Raw genomic sequence first — 15047 nt, 5'->3', positions numbered from 1 at the left:
TAAACCTGTTTTGTTCCGTTTTCCTTAAAGCAAATAACAAACAACCTAGACAAAATTCAAAGCAACAATTTGACTTAAATAGTATCTTTACTTCAAACCAGAGTTTTTCATGTCACGTGACCACATGACATGACATCAACTAACTCCTTGCTCGCGCCAGTCAGTGTTTTTCCATCCGCCATTGCTCGCTTTGAATGTGAGACGTCAAGACGGTCTGTGGCCCAGGAAATCACTTTTAGACATGGCAAGCATTCAAAATTGTGTTATTTTTAACGTGAATAAGTGTTTTTCATTCACATTTATGTTTAGTGGCATGGACAACCAGGCTATTACTTTACAGACAACTGTGTTTGTGCAGGTGTTAGCTAAAGCTATAGCCAAACCAGACTATTGGAATATGTTGCCTCTTTTTGACAAAAAAGTTAATTTTGTTGTTATTATTTCACTGTGATGTAAGGTAAATTTAAAGGGTTAATTCACCCAAAAATGAAAATTCTGTCAGTAATTACTCACCCTCATGTTGTTCCAACCCCGTAAGACCTTCGTTCATCTTCGGAACACAAATTAAGATATTTTTGATTAAATCTGAGAGCTGGATCACTCCTCCATAGGCTTCTAAGTGACTGAAACTTGCTGGCCCAGAAAAGTTATTTAAGAGATCGTTAATATAGTCCAAGTGACTCCAGTGGCTCAATCTTAAGTTTATCAAGCGACGAGAATACTTTTTGTGCGCAAAAGAAACTAACTAAAATAACGACTTTATTCCACTATTCATTTCCTTCTCTCTGGGCCTCGAGTCTTTTCACGTAGTGTTTTAACGCAGTGCGTCTGTGTTGCACGTCACCACGTAGGCTCACTATTGGCCGACGCTTGTCATGTGTGTGATGCGTGTGACGTACAACACAGAAGCGCTGCGCTAAAACACTACGTGAACTAACTCGAGACCCAGAGAGAAGGACATGAATAGTGGAATAAAGTCATTATTTATTTATTTTTGTGCACAAAAAGTATTCCCGTCGCTTTATAAACTTAAGATTGAGCCACTGTAGTCACTTGGACTATATTAACGATCTCTTTAATAACTTTTCTGGGCCAGCAAGTTTCAGTCACATAGAAGCCTATGGAGGAGTGATCAGCTCTCAGATTTAATCAAAAATATTTTAATTTGTGTTCCGTAGATGAACGAAAGTCTTACGGGGTTGGAACAACATGAGGGTGAGTAATTAGACAGAATTTTCATTTTTGGGTGAACTAACCCTTTAATGATAGTGTATTGTGATAAGGCTCGTTTGTCTCTAACAAAGTTAGTCAAAGTGCTTGAATAAACTATAGCTCCTTTCTCACATGCACTGCAACCGTCAACTAATCTAACGTTAGATATTGACCGCAGGAGCGGTAACGTTAACGTTGTATGAGAAGGGCAATGTCCGAATTGGCTAATGTTCGCTTGAGCCCATGTGTGAATAGAGCCAGTTATTGTTCTGCACAACTCCAGAAATTAATTATTCTATTAGTTATTCTAAATTTAAATGAACTTTAGATTTAGAATAAAAACTCACGCCCGGGCCCGGGCACGCCAAGCTAGTTGATTTCTTCAACGATGCATCTTACTACGGTAGTTAAGCAGCGAGTTTACGCCGTTTTACGGGAAACACATCCCAGATTAGCAAAAAAGGGTGGGATTGATAGTAGGTGATTGACAGTTTTACATTAATGAAATGTATTGAATTAGAAAATGAGTTCTGATTGAAGAGGAAGAATTCATATTGCATTGTTTCACCAGTCAGCATAATACAGTATAGTACAATATCACCAGTATGTCTAAGGACTAATTAATAATTACAGTCTGTAGTGATTATTATGGATAGTGCTAACTGCCCCAACAAAAAAACTAAAATGTGAAATCTTACCTTTTCCTTTGTGCTTTACAGGTTTGATTTTATTTCATTGTTATCTTTTTAATTTGAGGATGCCTTGTCAGGAAATCTGCCATAGCAAAGACTATTATGGAATTTCTGTTCTGAGGCACACAACTATCACTCCATGTAATCATCTCAGTGGCATGTGGATGATCACGTACAACGCTTTCTACTATTTTCATTAGTGCACTTGCAACATCATTTCCTCCCCTACCTGACATTACCTCTGTCCACAAAGCACAGTAGCCTTTTTTAGTCTGCAAACAGTGAGCAGTAAGATTATACAAGTTAAGTTTCCGCTTGTAGAAAGAAAGAGCTAATTTTGGCACGTGGACATGAAATAACATTCTGTAGGTCAAAACAGACTGTTTGAGTATCTTTATCCTCTCTGTCTTTTTGGCACTCTTGGCGCATTGCCGTCTTGTCAGCTATATGCTTTGTTTGATGGTATTAATCACTTTGGCCTACCATGTTTTGCTTTACGGCAGTCTCCTATGCTTCACACTGATCACACCGATCCTTTTTACGGAATAGCACTTGAAGTTGGGAGCACTTCAACTCTGCACAGTAAAGAGTCACGCTTGAAAAATCCTCTCCCTCTCACTTCTGTCATTAGAACCAACATGACTTGAGTCAAAGTGCTTCCAACTTCAAGTGCTATTCCGCCATACATTATAGTTATCCTTTTTACCCGCTCAGAAAAGCGCTACGTTTTATTTTGTGTCACCATACTTGGTCGTGTAACTACTTGTGTAACTGTATTTAAATAGGGAAAACGTGGAGGTGTTTGGTCACTTCTAACTTCATCTCTGTTTGGTCCCTAATGAATGAACTGGGCTAAGATAAGTGCTATCAAAGTGTCGCCGCGCGCCAGAGTGATTGAGTGCACGCATTGAGACGAGAGAGGTATGTTTCAACTCGTCTTTGTTAAGGGCATAACATTGATATGAAAAAAGCGGTGGAGTATCCCTTTAAGTTCATAGTAATTGTTCTGACTACATGAAGCCTCATTGTGTGAATAAAACATCAAACTGACTACAACAAACTATGAAATGAATATATGATACTGGATATCAAGGGTGAAACTGTTAATAATGTAGACAGACAGCAATCTCATTCAACCTCAGTCATGTGTGCGGTAAAATATAATTTACTAAAGCTCTATTGAGAAAATTAAAACACGGAAAGCTCAAAAAGCAATCATATCAGGATACTTCATGACTTTCAGAACTAAAATTATTCCTGATTCAAGCAGAATCAGCAGAAAATAAGTAATGGACAATGACAATGAGATGTTGATAAAATGAGTCAATAGTTTAATCAATAATTACATGAAGCAAATACAAACATTAAGTAAAAGTGAAAGTGAATGAGACAGATCTCTCTCTTTACTGACTTATAAGAGCCAAAGCATCTCAAGAGAAGAAGAGAAGAAAAGTGTCCAAAGATACATGAAAGTATATCTTGTGTTTGCATTGAATGCAAGAGTAGAAGTGGAAGAGAAACTAGACGTTCAAATAAAATACAAATGTAAGCGAGTTAATTAATATCAGATTTATGTCCCTCTTAAAAATGTTATGGCCTCTTTTTCGGCTCCCTGAACTTTGCCTCCAAAGGTTTTTCCAGTGTGAATTTTCTGGTGCTCTTTCAGTTCATCGTCTGTAGTAAAGGACTTCCTGCATTTCGCTTCTTCCCAGTGTGAACTCTCACGTGAATCTTACGACCTGATTTACATGTGAAGCGTTTTTTACACTGAGGGCAGGATTTTGTGGCTTCTGTTTTTCCTTTCTTGTTCACGTCCATCAGGTCTAAAAAGAAACATCAAATCAAGTGAGTTTCAATGGTCTATTTTATCCAAACAACTTGCTAATCATGTTTTACTCATGTAGTTAAAGTAGTGATGGGCGATTTCGAAACACTTCTTCGCAAAGCTCATACACCTTTATGAATCTTTTCAAATCAGTGGTTCAGAGTGTGTATCAAACTGCAAAGTAAACAAGGCTTTGTTGCCTCATAACGTTTCAAAATGTTTTAAATGTCAATGATCTCTGTGAACCCGTCATGCAGCGAACCATTGAACAAGTGTCTATGGGTTTTACCTGATCTCTGATCAGTTTTAAACATTAGTAGACATTTTAATGAGACATTTGTATAATGTAAATTTGTGAGTACAGGAACCATGTTATTTCTTTTAATTTTAAGATAAATTTGTGTTTGCATCACTCAAATTGCTTTTACGTCACTTAGACAGAGTGACCAATCCTGAGTGGCGATGTCACTACACACATTCTACCATCCCGGTTCGGCACGGTCAGCCAAGTGTGCTGAGAGTTCAGGGTTCTGTAATTGTGCCGTGCCATACCAGGCTCAAGTGGAAACACAACTGGAACCTTTTCCGAAGGTGGAAAAGCAGCTTTTTTTTCTCAGCACTTAAAGATTAACTGCTTGCAGTGATTTCTGACTATGGTGATGTGTAGACTGTCTCCACTGCATGGATCTTCATGTGTATCTTCAGGTGACTTTTAAAGGTCCCATTCCATGGATTATTTTTATTATTTTATCATGTTTCCAGGGGTGCCCTTATAATGTTAGTATGTTTTTTAGATCAAAGATTTAGAAGTAAAAGGCATATTTCCTAGCCTGATTTCATTCCCTGGTTTGAACACCCTGTTTGAAGGGGCGTGTCTGCTGTGAGACTTCAGTGTAAACGCCCTCTGCTGTGATTGGCTGACATGCTTGCATATGAAATATCTGGCATTACATGTGGAACTATCTGGAAAACTTTTACTATTACAGCTATTATACGTTTTTACTATTACAGCTATCGGGATTAACGAATCGTGAGTATTTAGATCTATTTCAATCACATAGAAAATTGCAGTGATGATGAGCATTGAGCAGATGACAGTCTGTTGATCGCGTGAAAGATCTTATCATTGCAACGCAGTTTCTGCACTCACTAATGATTTCACCAATGCAAACATGAGGCATATAAATACAGTAAGAGCTTCGTTGTGCAGTGTAACAGCGTCATTGATTTCATAACGAGTTTTGGCAAGTGTCCATATAAACTCGCGCTGTGTCACAGCTTGGCCGATTGGAAAGGGATTGTTCTGTGATCGCTTTCTGTATATTAATCACAGTTTAAGTAAGATTATTTTCATCCTACTAAGAGAAACGATGTGAAGTTGATCGCTACTTCCATATTAAATCACTACTTGTACTTACCGCTTGCTGGAATATAGTTGAAATTGCCCCCTTCGTCAGTATGAAACGCCGAGAGAAGCCTGCTTGATATTATCCCAGGTTAGAAAAACAGTCCGTGGTGAAATGGACAGAGCAAACTAACAACTTCAAATTAAACTTTTGCGGTATCCGATTATAGATAAACATCAACCGTCTGTTGACATTTCGCCATCGTATTGCCTGTGTTCCTGTGGGCGGAGTTTAGTCTAAACACGGTTCTGGTGATGTCACTAAAGCAGGATGTAGAGGGGTGTAGTCCAATCCAGCCGTTTTTTGTAGTCAACTTCTGTTAAATAAAATATCTCGCTTGGCATTGAACTTTGAGCATTATAATTTTACAGATATTATTTATACTCTAACAACAACATTACACACTAACTAAACTTTGAAACATGGAATCGCATGCAACGGGACCTTTAATAGAGAAACTCTTCCCACTCTGATCACACGTGTGCAGCTTCTCTCCAGTGTGGATCCTCTCATGTCTTTTCAGAGTTGCTGAACGACTGAATCTCTTGTCACAGTGTGAACACTTGTGAGGTTTTTCTCCAGTGTGGATCCTCTCATGTGTTTTCAGATGTGATGAACGACCGAATCTCTTGTCACAGTGTGAACACTTGTAAGGTTTTTCTCCAGTGTGAATTCTCTGGTGCTGTTTTAAAAGGCTCGCTGTAGTAAAAGTCTTCTCACACTCAAAGCACATGTACTCTCTCACACCAGTGTGAATTTTCTGATGTCTTCGTAAATATTGCAGCAGTGAAAAACTCTTTCCACACACAGAACATGAGTGTGGCTTCTCCTTCGTATGAACGTTCAGGTGTGACTTCAGGTTTGTTGCACTACAAAATGTTTTGCTGCACTGATCACATGTGAACGGCTTCTCTCCTGTGTGGATCCTCATGTGAACATTAAGGTATGATGATTGACTGAATCTATTCCCACATTGATCACATGTGAACGGCTTCTCTCCTGTATGAACTCTCATGTGACGATCAAGACGTTGTTTGTGTGTGAAACTCTTTCCACACTGAGTGCAGGTGAAAGATTTCTTGGCTCTTTTCTTCAAAAATGTATTTTTAGTCTTTGAGTGACTCAAAGGTTTTTCTCCAGGTTTGACATGATGTTTCTCCTCTACTTCACTCAGTTCTTCACTTTCCTCCTTCACTTCACTCAGTTCTTCACTCTCCTCCTTCACGTCACTCAGTTCTTTACTCTCCTCCTCCACTTCACTCAGTTCTTCACTCTCCTCCTCCACTTCACTCAGTTCTTCACTCTCCTCCACTTCACTCAGTTCTTCACTCTCCTCCTTCACTTCTCTCAGTTCTTCACTCTCCTCCTTCACTTCACTCAGTTCTTCACTCTCCTCCTTCACTTCCATCAGTTCTTCACTCAGTTCTTCACTCTCCTCCTTCACTTCACTCAGTTCTTCACTCTCCTCCTTCACTTCACTCAGTTCTTCACTCTCCTCCTCCACTTCACTAAGTTCTTCTCTCTCCTCCTCCACTTCACTCAGTTCTTCACTCTCCTCCTTCACTTCACTCAGTTCTTCACTCTCCTCCTTCACTTCACTCAGTTCTCCACTCTCCTCCTTCACTTCCATCAGTTCTTCACTCTCCTCCTCGTTCACTTCACTCAGTTCTCCACTCTCCTCCTTTACTTCCATCAGGTCTGAAATTAAAGAAAAACTTTCATTTTCAAATTTATTTTCATTTTTCATCAAAATTATTCAAAGAGAGCGAGATGAAGGGAATAGTTTTTTATGCCTTTTTATAAATTAATAATATGTCCCTGAAACTTTTAATGAATGAGGTACACTGATCTTTCAGTTATTATTTCTAAAACATTATAGACAGTCATTGTGTGCACATAACTTTCGGTAATGTTTTATTTAGTACATATAACTGTTAGGCATTACAGTGTGTTGATCATCTCATGTGTTTCCAGATGTGACGACTGACTGAATCTGGTCACAGTGTGGACACAGTGTAAGCCAGACACAAATCCCATGATTCTGCAGTGAGAACTATTAAATATGTTTGATCAATGACACAACTATCTAACACGATTAATATTAAAATGCATTATGCATTTTAATATTAAAATCATGTTAGATAGTTGTGTCACTGCCACATTTTGACACCAACTTTTAGATTTGTATTTAATTTATGTTATTAAAAACATTTAAATTATTAAATGCTGGTCAGACTAAACTTCTCCTTCCATTGACTTCATACGCATGTGAATCTGGGACACCGGAAACACAAGCTCAAATGAATTTTGCTTTGAGAAAGAACATACATTTTTTGCAGTAAAGTGGAGTATATTGTAAATTTGTACTTTTGGAATTATTATTTGTTATATACAAAATATACAAAATTCTGGCAAATTGTGAATGATATATAAAATAAATGTAAAATAAAATAGTTAAAATATTTAAATTTAGTTTGACGTGATGTTGACAATCAATATGAAACCTCCATTTACTGACCATTTGTAAAAAAAATAAAAAAAAAAACCTTTTGAAGCCATTTCATAGTTTAACCCTCTGGGGTCGGCAAACGCGCCGGCGCGTTTTGCTGGATTTTTTTCACATTGTAGCACAATAAACTTAAATTACTCCGTCTTTTATGGTCATACAGAAAAAAGAAATATGAAAAAGGAATCTGTGAGATGTCTACTTTTGTATGTGTCCACTTACAATCAAATCAAAACATTGTGCTTTTGTAAAATAAAGAAAATAAACAGGGTGTGCTTTCTGCCTGAACTGAACTTTTTTTTCTTGAGCACGTCTTTAAACTGAAACAAAACTCAGCGAATACTTGTCACACATTTATGAGCCATATACCTTTATAAACAAAAAAGTGTGTACTTTTAAATGATTGGATTCAAACTGAAAACAAATATTCTCTGCTTAAGTAATTTGTATAAAACCAACAAGATGACCAGTTTCTCACACGCTTGCTCATTATTTTTAATTTGACCACGCCCACACGCGCAAAAAGAGATTAACATGCAAATCGTCCACGCCTCACACGAGCACGCTCATTACCTCAAAATCAAAGCACCAAACTTCACCAAAGTCTCTGCTTTTCGTCGAGTTTGGAAGTCACGCCGTGAGCTTACAATGGATTTACCTCAGAAGAAGAAGAACGCGATTTGAAGACAAGAAAGATGTAAGAAATTCTTAATTATTAGTTTATGTTATTGTTGCATAAACTTCACATTATAGTTGAATTGTTGCTAGATATATGGTGAAAATTATAATATTTAGACCCGTGTTTACTGTTAAATACTGTGTTTGTGGATATCTGCTCAAACGTATATGTGGTAACCATAATGTTTCATATTTTGGAACGCGCCGTGCGTTTGAATGTATCATATTTTGGAGAGCGCGTGCGTTTGAATGTATCATATTTTGGAGCGCGCCGTGCGTTTGAATGTTTCATATTTTGAGGCGCGCGTGCGTTTGAATGTATCATATTTTGGAGCGCGTCGTGCGTTTGAATGTTTCATATTTTGGAGCGCGTCGTGCGTTTGAATGTTTCATATTTTGGAGCACGCGTGCGTTTGAATGTATCATATTTTGGAGCGCGCGTGCGTTTGAATGTATCATATTTTGGAGCGCGTCGTGCGTTTGAATTATCATATTTTGGAGCGCGTGTGCGTTTGAATGTATCATATTTTGGAGCGCGCCGTGCGTTTGAATGTTTCATATTTTGGAGCCCGCCGTGCGTTTGAATTATCATATTTTGGAGCGCGTCGTGCGTTTGAATGTTTCATATTTTGGAGCGCGTCGTGCGTTTGAATGTTTCATATTTTGGAGCACGCGTGCGTTTGAATGTATCATATTTTGGAGCGCGCGTGCGTTTGAATGTATCATATTTTGGAGCGCGTCGTGCGTTTGAATTATCATATTTTGGAGCGCGTGTGCGTTTGAATGTATCATATTTTGGAGCGCGCCGTGCGTTTGAATGTTTCATATTTTGGAGCCCGCCGTGCGTTTGAATTATCATATTTTGGAGCGCGTCGTGCGTTTGAATGTTTCATATTTTGGAGCGCGTCGTGCGTTTGAATGTTTCATATTTTGGAGCACGCGTGCGTTTGAATGTTTCATATTTTGGAGCGTGTCGTGCGTTTGAATGTTTCATATTTTGGAGCGCGCCGTGCGTTTCAATGTATCATATTTTGGAGCGCGCTGTGCGTTTGAAAACCAAAATGCACCAAACACTTGGCTTCATGTTTTTATTCCAATCTCATTTCATATCATCATAACGAATGGAAACATTTGACGTAACATATGATAATCAATATATTTTTGAATGTTTGAATGTTTCATATTTTGGAGCGCGTGTGCGTTTGAATGTATCATATTTTGGAGCGCGTCGTGCGTTTGAATGTTTCATATTTTGGAGCACGCGTGCGTTTGAATGTATCATATTTTGGAGCGCGCGTGCATTTGAATGTATCATATTTTGGAGCGCGCGTGCGTTTGAATGTTTCATATTTTGGAACGCGCCGTGCGTTTGAATGTATAATATTTTGGAGCGCGTCATGCGTTTGAATGTTTCATATTTTGGAGCACGCGTGCGTTTGAATGTTTCATATTTTGGAGCGTGTCATGCGTTTGAATGTTTCATATTTTGGAGCGTGTCGTGCGTTTGAATGTTTCATATTTTGGAGCGCGCCGTGCGTTTGAATGTATCATATTTTGGAGCGCGCTGTGCGTTTGAAAACCAAAATGCACCAAACACTTGGCTTCATGTTTTTATTCCAATCTCATTTCATATCATCATAACGAATGGAAACATTTGAAGTAACATATGATAATCAATATATTTTTCTCTAGCGTAGTTGTTACTGAAGTGCTCCTTTTGAAAGATTTATAGGCTGCTACAGGTTATTGATATTATTATAAAGCACTGTGCGTAGCCTATGCCTACAAGGCACAACAAACCTGGTTTTCATTATTGTTGGAAACATTTGTGAGTGTGTGTATTCTGTGAATTTTAAAAATAAATTTTAACCAGAAAAATCTAAAATCTATTCCCAAAATCGTGCAGCCCTATAGTTTCTCTTGATATCAGTATGTTCACAGTTTTTTTTCTTTTTTTTTTCTTTTTTTTTTTTTACAGGGCCCAGATGCAACTGAGTCCAGCTGACTTCAACATTCATATGAGTCTCTGTACATGAACATGGTAAAGTGAAAATCAAACACCTTGGAAATGAAAGGTATGTACAATGTTTTTAAGAATGGCACAAAGGTCTCTGTCTTTGGATCATTGTTTTCAATAGTGTGCTTTTTGTCATTTGTTGTGTATCTTTGGATTATGTTGTGTTGTAAATAAAACCAAACAATCAAAAAGCCTTTTTTATTAAATCTCCTCATTCTTTGTGCAAGGTTGCTCAGAATGACAGGGCCTGATAGCTCCTAATAGAGCCATTAGGCGAGTGTCTTTGTCTTTCTCAGGTGTGAAAATCCATACATATTAATGATGTGTTCACGCCTCCCGCATAAAGCTTTCTTACACAAAACACGTCTTATAGTTTTTAAATCAATATATTGTCTTATCTGAATGAGCAGTCAGGGTGATTTTCACATAGTTTTGAAGCAAATATTCTAGGCTACGTCATACAATTTTCAAAAGTCTTGTGAAGAAATAATCAGTATGGGTTTCATGAGCTTATTTCAGTGACAACTGTTTTTTGTATTTTCACAAACCACGCATAAACGTCATTATCTCAAAACTACAAACTTTTACACACATGCTGCTGACATATTATTGTAGCAGAGTTTGTGCTGAATACAGTGTAATCAGACATTAGCCATGAAAATGTCACAAGTAACAGAAATAAGCACAAATGTCAGAGCATGTCAGAACACCTCCAGGCCCAGAAAACACCTCAGACCCCAGAGGGTTAGGCTAACTGTTTATCTAAATGTGATGAAGTGCTTGAATGTTTCTAACATGAATGTTCTTCAGCATCATGAATGAATGAAGAATAAACACCAACCTCTTTGTTCTTCAGTGTCTTCAGTGTGTTTCATTCTGCAGGGTTCTGGATCACTCATGTTCTCACTGTCCTCTTTAATAAATTCAGTCTTTACAGATTTCAGCTCTTCCTGATGCATTGCTGCTCGTCTTCACTTGTAGCTGATGGGAATATTCCAGGATTTGTTGGTAAACTGATGTGGGAGGAGCTTCACTGATGATGTAATTGCTGTGGGAGAAGCTTCACTGATGGTGTAATTGTTGTGGGAGGAGCTTCACTGATGGTGTAATTGTTGTGGGAGGAGCTTCACTGATGAATAATTACAGTGTGGGAGGAGCTGATCTGCCAAAATCAAAAGAATATAAGTTACAGTTTGTTTTTTATGCTCATGGACAATATAATATAAATAGTGTATATTCTTTCCAATATAAATAATGGTAAGCTCAGTCAGTTGACACCAATGAAATGAGCTTTAAATGTCAATTTACAGGAGATCTGAAGACATCAGCATAATAAATGAGGTGAAAACAGGAACTATTGTCATGAAATAAAATAGTTTTTTCAGCAGATCTGTTAATATTGATGAGCCTCAGACTATCGACACTCATTCAACAAGCCATTCAGGATCATCAGCAGATCATCTCACTTTATACTGAGTGTTTGCTGTTAGAAACAGAGTCAGGATATATGATAAAAGCCTATAAAACTGCTCTATTGGAAGACAATACTGTTATTTCTCACAATTTTTTTGTGGAAAAAAACTTTGGTCCCCATGAGGAAAACAGTTTATAAGTCACACTAAATTATGCTTTTTGAAAATGTAAAAATGCAACAAAAAATTGTTTGATGGGAAGGTTTAGTGTACAGGGAGATAATATACAGTTTGTACAGTATAAAAACCATTATGTATATGGAAAGCCCTCATAAAACATGAAAACACAAAGTGTGTGTACAAAAATAACATCACAATATCCAGAAATCAAATTTTAATTTATCGACATAGAACTTGTTAAATGCGATAGTTTCAGCCTCACATTTATGATAATACAATATGTGGTTAGTCCTGTGATTCTTCATGTTAGTGAATAAACACATAGAGTGTGTGTGTGTGTGTGTGTTGTCACACAGGGTGTGTGTGATGCGTCAGTGCAGTAGTACTGGGATAGTAGTGCCTGTAGTTTAGTAGATATTGCATGCTGCATGCTACTTCTGCTTGCTACATTCTGCTTACAGCTACTGCCACTGACTAGCCCTTGTGCAAGGGCGAAAAGAGGAGCAGATTGCGTAAGCCTCTCCTCCGTCAAGACTCCTACAGTGCCTCCTTGCGGCCACACACGGTAACATGGCCCTAGCGGACCCAGGCTGAACTGAAGGGGATCTCGGTGGGCCCCAGAGGCGCAGTGAGCAGGCCCACCAAGCAGTGGACATGCTCTGGCACCCGCCAACCACAGCCCCAGCTATGGGTAAATAGTCCCACTGCCTTGTGGGGTAGCCTATAGAGGCAAAGGCTAAGGGAGCACACACTGAATAAAAAGACAAAACCTCAACGTCGGAACAGGCGGAGGATGATGGCTGACTTAAGTGGAGCATCACAACGGCTGGGAAGGCGGATGAAGGCTGCAGCAGTGATGGGTCCCCAGTCGTCTTGGACTCCATGCCACTGGATCCTGAACCAGACCTGCCAAGGACTGTGTGGTGGTTGTCTATGCACCAGCCTCCACACGTTAAACAACGCCATGCACAGGCGTCCTCCACAAAAGGAATCCACCCTACCACCCCGGATAAAGTCCTATGGCGACCAGCAAGTGGCGACAGAGGCAGGTTTGTGCAGTCTGGAAGCCCCTAGTCATGAGTTGGCACATCAGGCGATGGGTGTCAGAATCAGTCGCTGGGCTCTTGGAACGAGGCAGAAGAGCTCTTCAGCAGCTACACCCATGACTAAGCAGTCCTATTCAGGATCCGCTCTGCTTACCCCACATGGGAAAGGGGCTAGAAAAGGTGCCCTAAAAATAGCCTGCCTCATACCCCCCGACTGGATTACCGTGTCCAGAGGGAACACCCCATTTGCAGTCAGAAACAAAAGAAATTTAATTTTGGAGCCTGGAATGTGCGCAATCTAATGGACAACACCTCCAGTGACAGACCTGAGAGACGAACTGCCATCATAGCCAGAGAACTGCAGAGATGCCGGATTGATATAGCTGCTCTCTCTGAAACCTGACGGGCAGGTGAAGGGCAGCTGAAGGAGGAGAAAGGTGGTTACACTTTCTTCTGGAAAGGAAAGCCAGCCGATGAGGCTAGAAACCGTGGAGTTGGACTTGCCATCAAAAACCAGCTTATTAACCACCTCTCCGAACTTCCTGTGGGGATCAGCGAGCGCCTCATAACAATCCGTCTGGTGTTGGCCAACAACCAGACAGCGACAGTAGTGAGCGCCTATGCCCCTACCCTAGATTCCAATGTGGAAGAAAAAGAAGCCTTCTACGCCTGCCTGGAAGAAACACTGTCAAATAATCCCCAGGGAGGACAATATCATCCTCCTTGGAGACTTCAATGCTAGGGTAGGCCGGGACCAACACCTCTGGAAGGGCACTATTGGCAAGGAGGGCATCGGTAACAACAACTCCAATGGAGTGCTGCTTCTGAGTAAGTGCGCTCAGCATAACCTGACCCCAGTTTCTACAGTAAATGGCTCAGATTCAGAGATGGACTGGGGAGTGTGCCATTGCAGCACACTCCCCTGAAGACCTCCAGGGCATCCTAAATGCCTTTGCCAAGGCATACAGAGCCCTGGGTTTGGCCTTGAATATCAAGAAAACTCAGGTTCTGTATCAGCCACCACCCAACCAGGCAGCCATCACTCCAGCCCATCATCAAAGTGGATAACATCACTCTGGAAAGCGTGGACCACTCCCCCTACCTTGGCAGCATTATCTTTTCCAAAGCTGATATAGACTCTGAAGTTAACCATTACCTGAGCTGTGCCAGCGGAGCCTATGCCAAACTCAGGACAAGAGTCTTTGATGGCCGAGACCTGAGGGCTCAAAACAAGGTCCTGGTTTACAGAGCTGTGATTCTCCCAACTCTGCTGTATGGAGCGGAATCCTGGACCACCTACAGCAGACACCTGAGAGCACTGGAATGATTCCATCAAAGAGCCTTCAGAAAAATCTTGAGGATCAGCTGGGAAGACAGACGTACAAACTCCAGCATTTTGGAGGAAACAAATATGCCCAGCATCACTACCACCATAATGCAGAACCAACTTCGATGGACAGTACATGTCATCCGCATGCCCAACAACCGTCTCCCAAAGCAGATCCTGCACTTCCAGCTAAAAGAAGGACAGCGAGCCCCTGGTGGGCCAAAGAAACGCTTTAAGGACAATATCAAGACCAGCCTGAAAAAGTTTAACATCACGTCCACGACTGGGAGAATCTCACGTTTAACAGGGACTGGAGAAAAGCAGTGCAGGAAGGTGCAGCACACCACGAAACAGAACTCCGCCGTGCCGCAGATGCAAAGCGACAACACCGCAAGGACAAACAGAGAAAGGCTCCACCACCATACACCACCTCAACCTTCCAATGCCCACATTGCAGCAGAATCTGAGGATCACAGATCGGCCTTTACAGCCACATGAGGATCCACAAATAAGGCGACCCGACGGAGAGGACAGTCATACTCGTCTCGAGTGACCGCCGAAGAAGAAGAAGAAGAAGAAGAAGAGATCTGTTATTAGTATTTGTGAGTTCTAATGGTTTGGTAGAATGTTTGTTATGCGTGCAAGAAGTTCTTGATCCTAAACTGCCCTTTTTCTTTTCTTTTTTTCTCATTAAAGCCAAAGATGTTCATCAGTGACATATCAAGAGCAGAGATGCTCAAGGCTCA

The 15047-nt window shown here is 40.1% G+C and overlaps 1 protein-coding gene across 1 annotated transcript in view; it reads right to left on the bottom strand.

Moving 5' to 3' along the window:
* Window positions 1-3404: 3404 nt before the first annotated feature.
* Window positions 3405-15047, bottom strand: part of LOC307163662 (uncharacterized protein) — a 38673-nt gene continuing 27030 nt past the window's right edge. Inside the window, exons 8-9 of the transcript XR_013822123.1 lie at window positions 11178-11498; window positions 3405-3727 (exon numbers count right to left, since the gene is read on the bottom strand). The gene's annotated coding sequence lies outside the window, so the exon portion shown is untranslated. The remainder of the gene's footprint in view (window positions 3728-11177; window positions 11499-15047) is intronic.

Source organism: Squalius cephalus (assembly GCF_949319135.1).
Source record: "Squalius cephalus genome assembly, chromosome: 1".
NCBI lineage: Eukaryota > Metazoa > Chordata > Actinopteri > Cypriniformes > Leuciscidae > Squalius > Squalius cephalus.
Note: the sequence above shows the minus strand (reverse complement) of the source record. Positions and strands in the feature narration are given on the sequence as shown.